We start from the raw sequence: 6926 nt of genomic DNA, 5'->3' as shown, positions 1-6926 counted from the left end.
TGGTGGGCGGGTCATAAAATTCCCCGCTCCCAGTCCACAGCCCATGCTGGGTGCAGTTCGGAGGCAAGGCTTCCGTAATGGCGAGGGATCGCATCAATCCCAGTGCTTCATCTAGGGGCGAAAGCTGGGTGAGAGTCTGCGAACCTGTGGGGCTAAGTTCGGTGATAGACACCTGATCAGGCCCGATCGACACAGACCTTGATAGTTAGGAGCTATCGTCCAAAGGCGAGTCCAAAACCGCATCTCGGTCTCCAGTCAGAAGTTCCATGGTATAAGAGAGTCCGGCGGGGGTGATTCCCCCGTCCTCAGACGATACTACCCGCTCTGGATCTAGGGCCGAGGCAGGTTTGAGTGTCGACCCCTGGACGAGATCTAAGAGCGGATCCGAAGAGCTTCCTTCATGGGGGCAGGGGCGGCAACCAAGGCCGTGAACCCTGCGAAGACCAGATCTCCTCGGATGTCGACGATGTAGTCCAGGTTTCCAAACCTGATCTGGTGGACGGGGATGTAACTATCGACATACTCGAGGCGGCCGGTAGAGTTGGCATGAAGCACGAAGCTGCCGAACACAAAGACCTGTCCGTGGAGAAAGGTTTCCCCGGACGCAGCATCGTTGTTGGTGAAGAGGCGAGCCATCAATCCTTCTATCGACGATACAACGGAGCTCTCAATGAAAGTACCAATGTCGGTGTCAAAACCGGGAGATCTTGGGTAGGGGGGCCCGAGCTGTATGTCTGAGGATCAATGGTAACTATGATCAAAAGGACACAGTGTTTACCCAGGTTTGGGCCCTCTTAATGGAGATAAAACCCCACTCTTGCTTCATTATATTTGATGAGTATAGGGGTTACAAGAGTTGATCTACCTCGAGATCGTAATGGCTAAACCCTAGCTTGACTAGCCTATCAATGTTGTGATCTTGCCTTCGATCTAACCCTCTAGTTTATATAGATACCGGAGGGGCTCAGGGTTGTACAAAGTCGGTTTAATAGAAAGGAAATAGTATATCCGGACGCCTAAACTTGCCATCCACATACGGGAGTCTCTACCGGACACGAGAAGTGGTCTTCTGTCTTGTATCTTGGCGGCCCATTAGTCTGGCCCATATCCAACAGCCTGGACGCCCGAGGACCCCTTAGTCCAGGACTCCCTCAAGAGCCACTCAACATTTTCATCATGGTCTTCTCCTCGGTATGACTCAATAAAAAGAAAAGAAATTAAGAGAAACACATTGAAATATTTTTGGAGTTTTTGGTTTTTCGTAAACAAGCAAATAAAAAGGGAAAAGCAAAAATGAGAAAAACTATTTACACGGGAAAGCTCCCAACAAGTAAAATAGGAAACAAGGAAATATTTTTGGGTTTTCTTTTTAGTGTTACAACAATTTAAACTAAGAAGAAAAATCAAAAAGAAGCAAGACATATGTTTTTGGATTTTCTGAAAGTTTTTCAAACACATAAGAAGAAAGCGAGAAAATAAATTTAACATGGATAATACAATGAAAAAGTGTGAACACCGACAACTGGAATGAAATGTGTGAACATGAATGTAATGTCGATGGAAATACGTACTCCCCCAAGCTTAGGCTTTTGGCCTAACTTGGTAATCACCAGTCATAGAAGCCATGGGGTCCTATGTTGATGTGTTGGGGAGCGGGCACCTGAGGGTCCCACTGCTAAGGCTCCTCCTATGTTGCAGCCAGGTTATTCCAGTAAGCAACAACATCCTCAGGCATAATCCTGTATCCGTGCCTGGCAATAGAATCAGACAAAGCAGGTGCAGGCAATGGAGTAATATCACGAGTGTTCTCACTGAAAACTAAGTTATATGGAATAGGAATATCCGGGTAATCGGCAGCAATAAACTGGTGGTGTTCCATAGCCGCTCGATCTAGGTAAACCTTGGGCAAAGGATAATCATGATGGCGTATCTGAATGTTAAAGTGATTCACTAAGCGAGTAGCATAAATACCACCATGTATTTTACCCTTGGATCTGTTAATGTGAAGGCAACGTGCCACAATAGCTCCCAAGCTATAAGTGTTGTCGCCATAAAGTGCACGATGTAAAACAGCAAAGTCTGGAGCTCTAAGTACACCTACCTTCTCTCTAGCAAGTAAGCACTTTGCAATAAATAGAGCAAAATAATGTACACCAGGAAAATGTAAGCTAGTGGCAGTGACACCCGGTACCCCTCTCTCATTCCCACTGTCATAGTATGGTAAAAACCATCAAACTCCACAGGCCTAGGCTCTACCAAACCACCATCAGAAGGAAGCATGCATATGTCACAAAATTTAGTAAGTGGTATTTGATGTGTTTCAGCATATAAATTAAACTTCACCTCAGGGGGATTATTCCTAGAATGGAAATGAAAATTTTGCACAAAGGCATTTGTGAGGAGATGATACTGTTCGCATTCAGCAGCAATGAAGTCGGTGAGGCCGGCATTAGTAGCGCATTGTGCAAACTCCTGAAGGATTCCGGCCCCTTCCATGAACGGGTTATGCGGCCATTCGCATGGCCGTAACTCCGCCAATCTCCGGGTATGGTGATCACTGTCAAATGACTCCCCAATAATTCCCTCAGAGTACTTCTTGGAAGCAAACTTCCTAAAAATATTCATCTTTTTCCTATGAACAAAATTCTGAAATTTTTAGTCCAATTTTTTTTCTCAACAAAACTTCTTAAGATTGGTAGCAACTACTCATATGGATGTATAGAGGCCATAGCAAGCATTCAAACTACTTAGAACTCTAAGAATTCAACATGCAAGCTCTTCTACAGCAGATCCTAGAGTAGCTAATTATTCAAAATATAAACCACTAAAGCAAAAACTAATTGGACACATGGAAGAGTCACATACCAAGCAACAATCCCCCGAAACAGTTTCGCAAATGGAGGTCCAAGCAAAGAGATCGAAATCCGTGGGGTTGAGAGCAAGAACACGAAAGAGAGAGCAATGGCCATTTTTTCTGGAGGTAGTTGATGATGTGGGATGAAGAGACAGGTGAGGGGGGCCACGTGGGGACCACAACCCACCAGGGCGTGCCTGGGGGTCCTAGCGCGCCCAGGTGGGTTGTGCCCACCTGGTGCACCTCCCTCTGATATTATTTGCACCAAAAATTCTTAAATATTCAGAAAAAACATATTAAAATTTCAGAGCATTCTGAGAACTTTTATTTTTGGGTCATTTCTTTATTGCACGGAAAACTCAGAAAACAGACAAGACATGGCATTTTATTTTATTTAACTAAGAAAAACAGAAAACAGAAGGTAGTGCTCACTAAATTCATCGACTTCATACCTCTCAAAAATGATCCATTAATAAGGTTGATCAAATCTTATTGACAACTACTTTCGATTAGCATGAAACCGAAGAACTTTCATGAATCACTAAGTTACCTCAACGGGGATATGAATATCCCCAACAATAAGCATTTCATATTTCTTTTAACAGTAGGTAGAGGTAGTTGAAAACTTCCAATAGTGATTGTCGGAGATTTTTCCATAACATTAATACCATTCACTTGAAATTGTTTGTTCGGAAAGTGCACCGTATGCTCATTACCATTGATATGAAAAGTGACCTTGATTTTATTGCAATCAATAACAGCCCCTACAGTATTCAAGAAGGGTCTACCAAGGATAATCGACATGTTGTCGTCCTCGGGCATCTCAAGTATAACAAAGTCAGTTAAGATAGTAACATTAGCAACAACAATGGGCACATCCTCACAAATGCCGATAGGTGTGGTAGATGATTTGTCAGCCATTTGCAAAGATATTTCATTAGGTGTTAGTTTATTCAAATCAAGTCTTTTATATAAAGAGAAAGGCATAACACTAACACCAGCTCCCAAATCACATAAAGCAGTTTTCACATAATTTCTTTTATTGGAGCAAGGTGTAGTTGGTATTCTGGTATCTCCAAGTTTTTTAGGTACTCCATATTTAAAACTATATTTAGCAAGCATGGTGGAGATTCCAGCTTCCGGTATTTTTCTCTTATTGGTGATGATGTCTTTCATGTACTTTGCATAACGAGGCATTTCAAGGATATCAGTCAAGCGAGTACACAAAAAGACTGGCCTCGGCATTTTAGCAAAGCGTTCAAATTCTTCATCATCTTTCTTTTTAGTTGACTCAGGTGGAAAGGGCATAGGTTTTTTAACCCATGGTTCTCTTTCCTTACCGTATTTTCTAGCAACAAAGTCCCTTTTATCATATCTTTCATTCTTGGGTTGTGGGTTATCAAGATTAACTGTTGGTTCTATCTCCACATCATTGTTTGGTTCTTTATTATTAGTTTGAGTTTCTTCATGAACCTCATCATTATCTTTTTCATTATCAGAAGGGGTGAGTGTTCACTACCAGATTGAGTTTCAGCATCAGAGTTAGAAACTTTGTTATCATTATCAGGAGGTTTTTCTACTTCAGGTTCACTAGAGGCAGGCAAAATACTATTATTTTTCTTCTTCCTTTTCTTTTTAGAAGGACTAGGTGCATCAGCATTAATTATTTGAGAGTCTTGTTCAATTCTCTTTGGGTGTCCCTTAGGATAAAGTGGTTTCTGAGTTATTTTACCTCCTCTAGTTGCTACCCTAACAACAAAGTCACTTATATTATTGTTCATTTCATCAAGCAACTCTCTTTGAGATTTAGCAACTTGTTTTAATTGAGTTTGAACCACTGAAGCATGCTTTCCTATGCCTCTAACATCATTTGAGATTCTAAATAACAAGTCACTAAAGCGAGCAATCATATCATAGTTGTATTCAATTGTTTCATAACATTTGCATTAAGTGATCTTGCTTTCTAATGTAATTATCAAACTCATAAAGGCATTGGCTAGGATGTTTATTATGAGGACTATCACTATCATTGAATTTCATTAAAGAATTTACCTCTACCACCTTAGTTGGTGGTGGTGTATCAAGCCCATATATTTCTTCAATAGGAGGTAAATTTTTAACATCCTCTACTTGAATACCTTTTTCCTTCATAGATTTCTTTGCATCTTGCATATCTTCAGGGCTGATATATAAGATACTCCTCTTCTTTCTAGTGGGTTTAGGTGGTGTTTCAGGAGGAGTCCAATCATCATAAATTTCCAACATGTTGTTCAATAATTCTTCAGCTTGCTCAATAGTTCGTTCCCTAAAAACACAACCAGTACAACTATCTAGGAAATCCCTAGAAGCATCGATTAGTCCATTATAGAAGATATCAAGTATTTTATTTTTCTTAAGAGGATGATCAGGCAAAGCATTAAGCAATTGGAGAAGCCTCCCCCAAGCTTGTGGGCGACTATCTTCTTCAATTTGCACAAAGTTAAATATTTCCTGCAAGGAAGCTTGTTTCTTATGAGCAGGGAAATGTTTTTCAGAGAAGTAATAAATCATATCCTGGGGACTACGCACACAACCAGGAGCAAGAGTATTGTACCAAGTTCAGCATCACCCTTTAATGAGAACGGAAATAATTTGAGGATATAGTAATAGCGAATCTTCTCATCATGAGCAAAAAGGGTGGCTATGTCATTCAATTTAGTAAGATGTGCCACAACAGTTTCAGTTTCATAACCATGGAATAGATAAGATTCAACCAAAGTAATTAACTCTGGGTCGATAGAGAATTCATAATCCTTATCATTAATAAAGATAGGCGAAGTAGAAAACTTAGGATCACATTTCATTCTAGCATTCAAAGATCTTTGTTTATACTTGCATAATAATTTTTCTAGATCATCTCTATCCTTACAAGCAAGAATATCTCTAGTTGCCTCCTCACCTATAATATAACCTTCCGGTACCTTTGGCAACTCATATCTAGGAGGGATAGTTCTAATTGGTGTTTCAAGATTTTCTGTTTCAAGCTCATCATCAGTTTCAACAATATCATGATGTCATACTCTAGCAATTTGTTCATCAAGAAATTCACCTAGTGGCACATTATCATCAAGCAAGGTACTAGCATCATCATGAGTAGTATTCATAACAGAAGTAGCATCTCAATAACTTGCGACATATCTGAATTAATAGCATGTGGTGGTTGAGGGAGTCCTATATTAAGCGGTCCTCGGACAGCCAGACTATGTAACGTGGGCCGGACCGTTGGGCCGTGAAAATACAAGATAGATGACTCTCTCCCGTGTCCGGATGGGACTCTCCTTGGCGTGTAAGGCAAGCTTGGCGCCCGGATATGAAGATTTGTTTCTTTGTAACCGACTTTGTACAACCCTAGTCCCCTCCGATGTCTATATAAACCGGAGGGCTTAGTCCGCAGAGGCAATCATAATCATACAGGCTAGACTTCTAGGGTTTTAGCCATTATGATCTCGTGGTAGATCAACTCTTGTAATACTGATACGTCTCCAATGTATCTATAATCTATGAAGTATTCATGCTATTATATTATCCATCTAGGATGTTTTATATGCATTTATATGCTATTTTATATGATTTTTGGGACTAACCTATTAACCTAGAGCCCAGTGCTAGTTTCTATTTTCTCCTTGTTTTTGAGTTCTACAGAAAAGGAATACCAAACGAAGTCCAATGGACGTGCCAATTTTTGATGAATTTTTATGGACCAAAAGAAGCCTCGGGAGTGCAAGAGTTGGGCCAAGAGGGTCTCGGGCTGCCCACGAGGGTGGGGGCACGCCCCAGGGGGGTGGGCGCGCCCCCTGCCTCATGGACAGCCCGGAGACCCCCCCCCCAACGTGAAACTTATGCCAAAAATTCCTATAAATACAGAAACTTCCAGAAATAAACCTATATCGGAAGTTCCGCTGCCGCAAGCCTCTGTAGCCATGAGAAATCAATCTAGGCCCTCTCTGGCACCCTACCGGAGGGGGCCATCATCACCGGAGGCCATGGAGGAGGATCCCAGAGGGGCCATCATCGCCATGAAGGCCAAGGACCA

Source organism: Triticum aestivum, chromosome 7B (genome assembly GCF_018294505.1).
Source record: "Triticum aestivum cultivar Chinese Spring chromosome 7B, IWGSC CS RefSeq v2.1, whole genome shotgun sequence".
NCBI lineage: Eukaryota > Viridiplantae > Streptophyta > Magnoliopsida > Poales > Poaceae > Triticum > Triticum aestivum.
Note: the sequence above shows the minus strand (reverse complement) of the source record.